The sequence below is a fragment of the Rutidosis leptorrhynchoides genome, chromosome 10 (assembly GCF_046630445.1).
Source record: "Rutidosis leptorrhynchoides isolate AG116_Rl617_1_P2 chromosome 10, CSIRO_AGI_Rlap_v1, whole genome shotgun sequence".
NCBI classification, from domain to species: domain Eukaryota; kingdom Viridiplantae; phylum Streptophyta; class Magnoliopsida; order Asterales; family Asteraceae; genus Rutidosis; species Rutidosis leptorrhynchoides.
The window spans coordinates 58,025,544-58,038,399 of record NC_092342.1 but is presented as its reverse complement, the minus strand read 5'-3'; positions in this window follow the sequence as shown (position 1 = coordinate 58,038,399).

The window sequence follows — 12,856 nt, the reverse complement described above, 5'->3', positions numbered from 1 at the left end:
GTTTACTTGTTCCGTATATTACCTTTCGGTAAACTACCGTCCGGTTGTAAAGGAAAGCGTTGAACAAGCAACTGTTAAGGCAATGTCCCCTGACATGCTTTTAATTATGGTCTATAACGTGTCGGACGCAATTACTATCCTTGGTAGGAGCAATAGTAAAGCTCACCCTTATAATTTTTCGGTATGGCACAAGGTCCTGTCTTTGACCACTATGCAACCACCGTTCTTACGGTTGACACCCGTTTTGGTTCAGGTGACCTAATGAATTCCAGTTGAATTCCTAGGATTTTACGTTCAATGGTAATGAACGCATTGAAAATAGGGTTTTCAGAAAACAAATCGGTTTATAATTTTGATCAAAATATTTTCTCGTTCAAGCTAGAGTTTAGATATCATCAAATTCCATGAGTTTGAATTCTCAATCTTTAAGGTCAATCTCTAGGATTGAGTAATATCAGTCTTAAAAGCTGATTTTTAATCTTTAAGGAGATTATCCTTTCTGGGGATCTGATTCATTAGTCTTATCCAGCTAATTTGCATGGTGCCCCCCCCATTTTACAAGATAAATCCTTCTCATGGTTAGGATAAATCTGACCACATGGCGACCCTGTTTGATGCTGAGGTCCGTGGATTTCCTGCTGATTTTAGTGATGACTTTTCTGGATTTTTCGTCAACCTACAGCTGGCCTGGACGACAACTTCATGACCTAAATCAAAAAGCGCGTTTCTTTTTCGGAAGACTTTACTTCCTTTTAATGATGGAATTGATTCATCGTGTAGATCCATCTTTTCTTTTCTTTCATTGGGTAAAACAGTTTAGTTTAGTCCAAAGCAAAAGTATTTTCAGTTATTTGTTACAGATATATGTGACATATGTTTAAGATAACTTGGTAAATTTTCCCACACTTGGCTTTTATTTTCCTTTTTATCGTCCTCTATTCCATTTTAAATGAATTTTAACATTTTAGTTTGTTTCTCAATTTATGTTCTTTCCGAGGTAACAATAATTTCGGTGTTAAAACCTAGTTTTATCGTTCATAAATATATATAAACATGAATTTGAGTTCATTTAGTTGAAATTTTTTAAAAATTTTACTAGAATTGGGTAGTCAGTATATAAGACTAGGGCTGTTCTTTATTATCAGAGAGCACTAGATTCTAATACAACTACTGCTTTACTAGTATTTTTAATGGTAACCAAGTGTATAAAGTAAAAAATTTTAAAATCCGAAAGAATTTAACCCCTTCCCACACTTAAGATCTTGCAATGCCCTCATTTGCAAGAAATCAGTAACAATTTAAATTATTGAGGGTGATTTGTGTGAAAATGATTAAATTTTTACCAAAGTTTCCAAATATATTGGCGTTTGTTTGCTGAATGATAAATGGTGCACATCATTTGTTCATTCCGTCTTGTTGTTATTTCACATATATTTTGCATCTTGTCGTCAAAATTAGTTGCTTTTGCTGAACTTAATGCCAGTCTTTGAAAATGCGTTGTTTTACCCTGTTGTGTACATAAGATAAACTTGCAAACATATATACATATTTTTGATGTTTGGTATATTACCCCACATTCAAAAATTATTAAAATCTAAGAATAAAAGTTAGATAATTATAAAAATGATTACAATATTAACAAAAGTATTAAATGTATCAATAATTACAAATTACAAAATAAAAAAAAATAATAAGTAAACTAAGGATGATATTGGTACCAATAGGGGTTCCAGGCATAACCATAGGTGCTATAGAATGCTTCGGCAGGGTCATACGTAGGATACGGTGGCTGCATCTCTATAGACCAGGGAGGGAAGATGGGTTTCGGTGTAGGAATATAGTTTCTACCTATATGTTGGTAATGAGCTATGATTTGGTTCTGATGAACTTGCCAATCTTCAAATGCTCTCTGTCTAGCATTTTCGTATTCCTGAGAAGCTATAAACCTATGCATTTCTTGCATCTCATTCCCCCCTCCTACATTACCTTGCTGTTGGTTTCTCTCCACCTGTGGATGTCTACCATGGTATCGTACTGCGGCGTTATTTCGCCTCTTTAAAACTTTCGCACCATGGTATACATTTAAACCTATAGTATCGCGGGGTTCCGGTTCTTCTACTAATAATCCCCCCCAACTTATATCCACACCGAGATATTCACCAATCAAAGTAATACAAATACCACCTCCTATTATGCTATGTGGTCGCATCCCCCGAACCATAGCTGATAAATAATAACCCACACAATACGGTATACTTACAGCGCTTTGTGGGTCTCGAATACACATATGGTAAAACAAATCTTGTTCATTTACTTTTTCCTTGTTCTTACCTCTTTGTGTAATCGAATTAGCTAAAAACCTATGTATCACTCTTAATTCGACTCTATCTATATCCAAATAAGAGTAATTTCCCCCTTTGAAACGGTGATGGCTTGTCATTTGACTCCACACACCGTGTGTATCAAAATTTTCATCTATCTTTCTACCGTTTAGTATCAACCCTCTACAATCGGCAGATGCTAACTCCTCAGGCGTATATATACGTAAAGCCTGAGCCATGTCCAGTAAAGACATGTGGCGCATCGAACCGCCTAACAAAAATCTAATAAAAGAACGATCGGTTAAACTAGCTACCCGATCATTCAACTCTATACTACATAACAATTCTTCACACCATACTTTATATACAGGTCTACGCATGGTTAATAAACGTACCCAGTCATTAAAAGTAGAATTACCATACCTCTGTACAAGTAATTCCCTAATTGGCCCGGCCAATTCTACATATTCTAAGTGTCCCCATTCTATGACCCTTGGTACCTCAACAACCTTAGAATGAAGAGTATGCAAACCCCTTTGATATTTTGGATAATCTATCCAAAGTCTGTCAAATCTCAGGTTCGGGTGCAATTCTTCCAAGTGCATATCAGAAAAGGTCATGACTGGATGAGGTATATCCTGCTTGTAGTAGTTATCCACCTCCTGTTGTTCCAAATTCTCAGCAGGAGCATTGCGGGCTTGGGATGAAGATTCACCCCTTTCAGTCTGCAAAACACATCAAATACAAATTTTATGCATCCAAATATGCATTAGTGTCAGCAAAATCATCAATCAAAATAATTACAATGACATTATCAATTTATATCAAACTTAAGCTCATTTTCATATTTTCATCAAATCTACACTTTTTCAAATAAGCATATACGAAAATGTTCGCCAAGTTCATAATCATTCAACTCAAATAACATGTCAAAATAATCATTACTAGCAATTAAACAAGTTTCAAATGGCATTATCTTTCAAAAATCAAGTTCATGAATTTTAGACTTGAAAAAGTCTACTTTAATTCTCAAAATCATGTTTAGGCTCAAAGTTTGGATCATTTAACTACCTAGACATGTTACACTACTTAATTTAGCAACAATTCATGACAAAAATCGGCCATAACCTGTTTATATCAAAAAGCCCCAAATTGCTCAAGAACACAAACCCTAGATTATTCAAAATTTGAAGTTTAAGGCTTCTAATCATATTAAACAGCATCAATCTAGGTTATACAAGCATAATACATAAACAATTTAAGCCTAATTACACTAAAAAGCATCAAAATCAAATTGGGAAAAAAAATTGCTCAAGAACATCAAATTTCGAATTAAATGGTGTTTAGGTGTAGAAATTTACCGTTTTTCTTGAGTAATTCTTAGATAGCATCCTTCTCAACATGATTTTAGCAAAAGATTTGGTGATTAACGGTTAAAAATTGTGATTTTGGGGTGTATTTTTCGGGTTTTTCGGGGTTTTTTCGCTGTGTTCTTCGCAGTGTGTTTTTGTGGGGAGTGAACTGATCTGTTTTTACGTTTTATTTTTTTTCTGGGTTTTGGTCCCTCCGTGACTCGCGGTGAATAACCCTTCAAACTCCGCGAGTCGCGGAGTTTGATATTTTTTTTTTTATATAATCATTAACTTATAAAACAATTAAGTACTTAATTTTAAAATTTCGTTTCCTTTGTTATTTAGGACGAGGTCGTTTCGGATCGATGTCCTAGTCCGTCCCTCGACAAAATTTTAAAATTTGTCTTTTTGTAGCGATTGTTTTAAAAGCTAAGATTTTTGGTTTTTTAATGTTTTTGGTATACTTTAATTCAATAAGATTAAAAATAATGATAATAAAAGTTCTCGTCCCTTCCTCGGGTAAAGCAATTTCGGTTCAAAGACCTAGTCTTCAACTTACGACGAATTTTAAAAATCATATTCTTAACTTAATGAGATAAAGTAAATTTTTGTTTTTAAATTCACATAACCTAAATATAAAATTCAAAATTAATATTAAAAATTCACACCAAACTTAAAATTTAAAATGCATAAAATTAAAAATTTATATTTTAAAAATTAAAAATTTACACCAATCTTAATTTAAAAATTCATATTATAAATTCACACCAAACTTATATTAATTTTTCAAATATTTACAATTTTAAATATATTGTTTTTACAAAGTTTACAATATTAATTTAAGATTTAAATATTAATTTTAAAAACATGGTAAAAAGAAAAATTAAAAATCTTTTTGGCTTTTTATCCCACTTTAATCAATCAAATATTATCAAAAATATGCGCCCCTCTTTTCGGTAAAGTAATTTCGGTTCCAAGACCTAATTTAACTCATGACGAATTTTTGAAATATTTTGGGTTGATTGTTTAAAGATATTTATACCTTAAGAATAAACGTTAAATTTCGCAGTGATGTAATAAATTTTTGAATAATATCAATAATTTCGGTCGCCAAACCTAATTTTATTTAATACCAATTTAATACTTTTTAGCGAACAAATTAGCGTTTATTATCAAAAGGTTAAAAATAAAAATAAAAATAAAAACTGTACAGACATACCTGTGGAATAGATTTCTTAGTTATATGATCTATCCCATTCATAAGATAGTCGGTTTAATTGGTTTTCCATGGCTACATAGGCGTAACCTCGAGCATTCAGTGTCTTTTCTTCTAAACATATGAACGGTCCGTCTCTGCATAAAGTAACAAATTCGGTATTTGAATAGGTTTGATTATTTGAACATTTACCTCCATGTGACCATTTTCCGCATTTGTGACATCGTTCTAGGTGTCGTGCTCTTCTTTTCGCTGCGGATTTTGATTTTCCTTTACCAAATTGTAACTTATTATCTTCGCATCTAGATTCTTTTCTAACTCCGTCCATTCTTTCTCTGATTACTGATACTAATTCACTCGGTAGTATGTCATTATTGCTTTTAGTGATCAAAGCGTGTAGCATTAGACCATGGTTTAGTTCACAGGCAGTCTTCATTTCGTAAAAACCTAAAAAAAATAAAAATTCAGAATGGGGGGAGAAGACTAGTTCTTTAGGGTCTGCTAGGGAAAGACCATTCGGGTTCCATTTTCGAGAACTACACAAAAACAGACAATCTAACTCTAACAGAAATACATATTATCCTTTAAAGACTTGATTCTCCCCACACTTAGTTAGATGTGGTGTCAAAATTGTGATTAACTTCGTTGTCGACTTCCATCGGACCTTGTATGTAATGTTTAACTCTGTGACCATTAACTTTAAATTCAATCCCATTTGAATTTATCAATTCTATCGTTCCGTATGGGAAAACTCTTTTGACTATGAATGGTCCAGACCATCTTGATTTCAATTTTCCAGGAAATAGCTTGAATCGTGAATTGAAAAGAAGAACTCTGTCTCCTTCTTTAAATTCTTTTGAACTTCTGATTCTTTTATCATGCCATTTCTTCGTTCTTTCTTTATAGATTAACGAATTTTCGTATGCTTCATGTCTTAATTCTTCTAATTCGTTTAGTTGACTTAATCGTAGACGTCCAGCTTCATGTAAATCAAGATTACATGTTTTCAAAGCCCAAAATGCTTTGTGTTCAATTTCTACTGGAAGATGACATGCTTTTCCATAAACAAGTCTAAAAGGTGTGGTTCCAATTGGAGATTTGTAGGCTGTTCTAAAAGCCCAGAGTGCATCCTCCAATTTAATGGACCATTCCTTCGGATTTGATCCTACGGTTTTCTCTAGAATACGTTTTAAAGCTCGGTTGGTATTTTCAACTTGTCCACTTGTTTGTGGATGATATGCGGTGGAGATTTTATGAGTTACTCCATATCTTTTAAGAACTTTCTCAAGTTGATTATTACAGAAATGAGTACCCCGATCACTTATTAAAGCTTTCGGTGTTCCAAACCTTACAAAAAGACGTTTTAAAAAGTTGACTACAACTCGTGCATCGTTAGTTGGGAGAGCTTGTGCTTCCGCCCATTTAGATACATAATCAATGGCTACGAGTATATATAGATTATTATGAGATTTTGGAAATGGACCCATAAAGTCAATACCCCAAATGTCAAATACTTCACATACTTGGATGACATTTTGTGGCATTTCATCACGTTGACTTATTTTTCCGGCCCTTTGACAAGCATCACAGGATTTGCAAAGAAGGTGTGCGTCTTTGTAAATTGTAGGCCAATAGAATCCAGCATCATAAACTTTTCTTGCTGTTAGTTGAGGCCCATAATGCCCTCCTGTTGGTCCTGTGTGACAATGGTTTAAAATTTTACTAGCTTCATCTCCAAATACACATCGGCGTATTATTCCATCGGGACAACTTTTAAACAGGTGTGGATCTTCTCAGAAATAGTGTTTTATATCACTGAAGAATTTCTTTCGTCTTTGGTACGATAATCCTTTTTCAAGGAATCCACAAACTAAGTAGTTTGCATAGTCTGCAAACCATGAGATTTCTTTATAATCTATCTTCAATAGATATTCATCAGGAAAGTTGTCTTGTATGGCTGATTCATTTAGAACTTCTAATTCGGGATTTTCAAGACGAGAAAGATGATCAGCGGCGAGATTTTCTGCTCCTCTTTTATCTCGGATTTCAATATCAAACTCTTGTAAGAGTAAGATCCAACGGATTAATCTTGGTTTAGCATCTTGTTTTGAAAATAGGTATCTAAGAGCAGAATGGTCGGTATAGACCACCGTTTTTGCTAGAACGAGATATGATCGAAATTTGTCAAAAGCAAAGACAATAGCAAGGAGTTCTTTTTCAGTAGTTGTATAGTTCGTTTGTGCTCCTTGTAATGTCTTACTAGCATAATATATAGGTTGAAATCGTTTTTCAATCCTTTGTCCTAAAACGGCTCCCATTGCAAAATCACTTGCATCGCACATTAGTTCAAATGGTAGATTCCAATTTGGTGTTATCATGATCGGCGCATTAGTGAGTTTCTCTTTAAGAATATTAAAAGATTTGATACACTCATCTGAAAAGATGAATGGCGCATCCTTTTCTAGGAGTTTATTCATAGGAGTGGCAATTTTAGAAAAATCTTTTATGAAACGTCGGTAAAAACCGGCATGCCCTAGAAAACTCCTAACTCCTCTAACATTGGTGGGATGTGGAAGTTTAGCAATTACATCTACTTTAGCTCTATCCACTTCAATTCCTTCTTTTGAAATTTTATGTCCAAGAACGATGCCTTCTTTAACCATGAAATGGCATTTCTCCCAATTAAGTACTAGATTTGATTTTTCGCATCTAATTAGCATTCGTTCCAGATTAACTAGACATGATTTAAATGTATCACCGAAGACTGAAAAGTCATCCATGAATACTTCCATGCATTCTTCTATCATGTCGTGAAAAATCGCCATCATACACCTTTGAAAGGTTGCAGGGGCGTTACAAAGTCCAAATGGCATGCGTTTGTAAGCAAAAGTACCATAAGGGCACGTGAATGTGGTTTTCTCTTGGTCCTCGGGTGCTATTGGAATTTGAAAATATCCGGAAAATCCATCTAGAAAACAATAGTAGCTATTTCCGGCTAATCTTTCCAACATTTGATCAATGAAAGGTAAGGGAAAGTGATCTTTTCTGGTGGCATCATTTAATTTTCTATAATCAATACATACACGCCATCCTGTTACAGTCCTAGTAGGAATAAGCTCATTTTTCTCATTTGTGATGACAGTCATGCCACCCTTCTTAGGCACGCATTGAACTGGGCTTACCCATGGACTATCAGAGATTGGATAAATTAAACCTGCATCTAGCAGTTTAATAATCTCTTTCTTAACTACATCTTGCATATTAGGATTTAGTCTTCGTTGGCGTTGCACATACATTTTATGACCTTCTTCCATAAGGATTTTATGTGTGCAATACGAAGGACTTATTCCTTTAATATCATGAATCTTCCATGCAATGGCTGGTTTATGAGCTTTCAACACAGAAATGAGTTGTGATTTCTCATTTTCAGTAAGAGAAGACGATATTATTACAGGTAATTCAGATTCACCATGTAAATAAGCGTATTCCAAATGGTTTGGAAGTGGCTTTAACTCTAATTTCGAAGGTTCTTCTATCGATGATTTGTATCGATATCTGTCTTCTTCTTTTAGCATTTGAATTTCTTCTGTTGTTGGTTCATATCCATTAGCTATAAGTGTAGCTAACATTTCAGCTTCATCAATTGGTTCATTACCTTCTCCTAAAGAACATTCTCCTGTTCCTTGTAATTCTGGAAATTCTTCTAATAATTCTGCATGTGCATCTATAGTTTGAATATAATAACATGTATCATCTGCAGATTGTGGTTGTTGCATTGCTCTATCAACTGAAAAGGTAACACTCTCATCCTCTATACTTAGGGTCAGTTTCTTACCGAACACGTCTATCATTGCTTTAGCCGTGTTTAAGAATGGTCTTCCTAATATGAGAGGAACTTGAGAATCTTCTTCCATGTCCAGAACAACAAAATCTACTGGAAATACTAAAGTACCAACTTTAACTAGCATGTTCTCCATTATCCCTCTAGGATATTTTATTGATCTATCGGCTAGTTGTATGCTTATTCTGGTTGGTTTCAATTCTCCAAGGTCTAGTTTAGCGTATAGTGAATACGGCATTAGATTTATACTAGAAACTAAGTCTGCCAATGCTTCTATTGAACTAAGACTACCCAGAAAACATGGAATTGTGAAACTTCCTGGATCAGATAGTTTTTCTGGTATCTTATTCAACAGCACTGCTGAACAATTAGCATTCATAGTAACAGCCGAGAGTTCTTCCATTTTCTTTCTATTTGAGATTAGATCTTTCAAGAATTTAGCATATCTAGGCATTCCTGAAATCACATCAATGAAAGGAAGATTTACATTTATCTGTTTAAACATATCCAAAAATTTGGATTGCTCGGCTTCAAGTTTCTCTTTCTTCATTTTACTCGGGTAAGGAAGTGGTGGTTGATATGGTTTAACATAAGGTTTATCCTTAACTGTGTTATCTTCATTAACCTTTTCAACTACCGGTTCTTTTTCCTTATCTTGATCAGGTTGTGGTTCTTGTGGAGTAGGAATGGTTTCATCAGAAGTTACAGGTATTTCAGGTGGTTTAAGTGTTGTGCCACTTCTTGTGTTAATGGCTTTAGCTGTTTCATTTCGGGGGTTAGCATTTGTATCGCTCGGTAAACTTCTCGGTTTTCTTTCACCTATTAACCTTGCTAGGTTACTTACTTCTTGTTCTAGATTTTGAATAGAAGCTTGTTGATTTCTAAATGCTTGAGCATTTTGTTCATTGGTTTGTTTCTGAGATGTGAAAAACTGCGTTTGAGTTTCAACTAGCTTCGTCATCATATCTTCTAAATTTGGCTTTTTATCATCGGTTTGTTGTGGTGGTTTGTTTTGAAAATTAGGTCTTTGCTGATTGTAAGTATTATTAGATACTTGTTGATTGCTAGGTCCTTGTTGGTTGTTGTATGGAATATTTCGGTTATAATTTTGGTTTTGATTGTAAATCGGTCTTGGCGGTTGATAATTATTCTGATAATTATTTCCAGGCCTTTGGTTTATGTATGAAATATTATCTCTTTGTTCCATTGTTAATTCAATACTGAGACAATCTTTTGTCAAATGTGGTCCTCCACACTGCTCACAACTAATTCGTATTGAGTGAATATCCTTAGTCATCTTTTCCATTCGTCTCTCCACAGCATCTATCTTTGCGAAAATGGAATCTAAGTCATGGCTAGAATCGGCTCTAGCTGCTTTAGATGATCTAATGATGTCTTTTTCTTGGTGCCACTCATGTGAGTGGGAAGCAGTGTTATCAATAATTTTGTAAGCATCAGTTTCGGTTTTCTTCATAATAGAACCACCAGCTGCTATATCTATGTCTTTTCTTGTAGTGATGTCGCATCCTTGGTAGAATATTTGTACTATTTGACAGGTGTCTAAACCATGTTGCGGACATCCTCTTAATAACTTTCCATATCTTGTCCACGCCTCATATAGAGTTTCATTTGGTTTCTGTGTGAACGTAACAATTTCTGCTTGAAGTCTTACGGCTTTAGATGCAGGAAAGAATTGTTTAAGAAATTTGTCAACTAAAACATCCCATGTATCAATCGCCCCTTCAGGTAATGATTCCAACCAATCTTTGGCTTCTCCCTTTAGAGTCCAGGGAAATAACATGAGATATATCTGTTCATCCTCCACTTCTCGGATTTTAAATAGTGTGCAGATCCTATTAAAGGTACGTAGATGTTCATTTGGATCTTCCTTCGGCGCCCCACTAAATTGGCATTGATTAGTCACCATGTGTAGAATTTGTCCTTTGATTTCATAATCTGGTGCATTAATGTCTGGATGAGTAATTGCGTGACCTTGGCCAGTGCGTTTAGCTCTCATTCGGTCTTCCATACTTAAAGGTTCCAGATTCTCCATAATTGAATTTGTTGAATCGGTATCACTAGATGATTCTGATTTAATGGTTCGTTCCTCAACAATCTCTGTTTGAATGATTGGTGGTTCCGAAGGAAAGTTTAGTGGTTCAGGATCTACGAACCGTTCCTGAATATTCTCCGGATTCTCAATTGTGAGGTCGAGTTCAAAAAATGGATTATCGGAAATTTGAACTGAAGTACTTGGTCGACTGGATGATGATTCTAAAGAAAAATCAACGGCGGTTATATTTGCTAAATGTCTTGATCTAGTTACAGGTGGTGAACGTACAAAAGGTGATGAACGTCTTGCTCGGTGCATTCACTGAATATCCTATTAGTTTTAAAAAGGAAAGAAAAATTATAATAAGTTATCCAACCAATAGAATTTTCTGATTTTGCCCACGTTTCGAATAGCCAAAAGATGCAGCAGAGGGGTAGGATTCGTTTGGTCTCAATATAATTGAGGACTGTTTGGCTCCAATAACCCGGTCCACGTACAAATCCAACTATTACTATGAACAAGAAATTTTTGATGTCTATCAATTTAACCACTTAAAATAAATTTTCGTAATTTTAAGAAAATTTAGATTAAGAAGTAGAAAAAATTCTAAGTCCTAAAAACTAGAATGGCGAGAAATAAGAGAGAAAAAGAGTTCGTCGAAAAAGGTCGAAAAAGAAAAAATGGTTGAAAAATAAAAGGTGACGAAAAAAAATTAAAAGAAACTTATAAAACTTAAAAATACTTGACTAACCTAATCTTATTACTACAACTAACTTAAAATTATAATCGCAAATTGAAATTACTAATTGGAATGATAATTGATACATAGTAAAAGGTGTCTAAAAATATTAAAGCTTACAGGAAAAACTAAATCCCAAATGGAAATAACTTAAAAAGAAACTAAAACTTAAAAAGGCGTCGCAAAATTCTAAAGCACCTAAATCTTAGTCTAAAGAAAAAGCACTTAAGGAATTCTACGGCAAAGCCTAAAAATCTAGGAGTAAAAATGACTATAGCAAAAACTATGTTTAAAATTAAATATGAGCTAAAAATACAAATATTACGCTAAAACGATTAAAAAGGGACAAAATATAAAAATATACAAAAAGTTGTAAAAAGTACAATTTTTATAAAAATATTATTTTTATATTATTTATTTAATAAAACTACTAATTTTACAATTTAATTAAACTAATTTAACTAAAATATATAAATTAAATAAAAAGTAAAAGTAATTATAATAATAATAATTAGTTAGGGTTATAATAATAATAATTAATAATTAACCGTAATTAATGCTGAATTAGGGCTTCTGTAGGCGTGTCAGGTTATCTCCGAGAGTCGCGGTATTTAAAACACCAAACCCCGCGAGTCGCGGGGTTCAGAAATTCAGATGACAGCTTATTTAAATTCGACGCTTTTTTTTTTTTTTTTTTTTATTTTCTGTTTTCTGTTTTTATATAAATAAAAGATATTTAAATAAAACTTATATTTTTATAAACTAAAATAAAAATAAAGAAACTTATAAAACTTAAATATTTAACAAAATCTTAAAAATACTTATATTTTTGTTTTTCTTTTTATATTTTTGAATAATTAAAACGTATTTTTACAAAAACGAATTTTAATAAAAGTTAACTAAAAATCTTTTTTTTATATATATATTAGCGTTGCGCTTCCGGCGTTTAGAAAGTTCCCCGGCAGCGGCGCCAAAAATACTTGATGTCAAAGCTAAGGTATACGAAATAGTTTATATTTTACTAGGAAAAACTATTAAATACGATACAATTTTACACAAGATATTTATTTATTTATAGAATGGATATACTTAAACCTTGCTACAACACTTATAGGCAGTGTACCTAATCGTACAGTAGTGTAGTTTTTAGTAAGTCCGGTTCGTTCCACAGGGAATCTTTTTTTTTTAAACAAAGCTCAACGCTATATTAGTTTACTTTTATAAAAATACAAATATATATATAAGTAATATTATTATTATAAAGGAGGGTTTTTACCGTTTAATGACCGGTTTGTCGATTTTAAAACTTTAGTCGCAGTTAAAACCTAATGTAA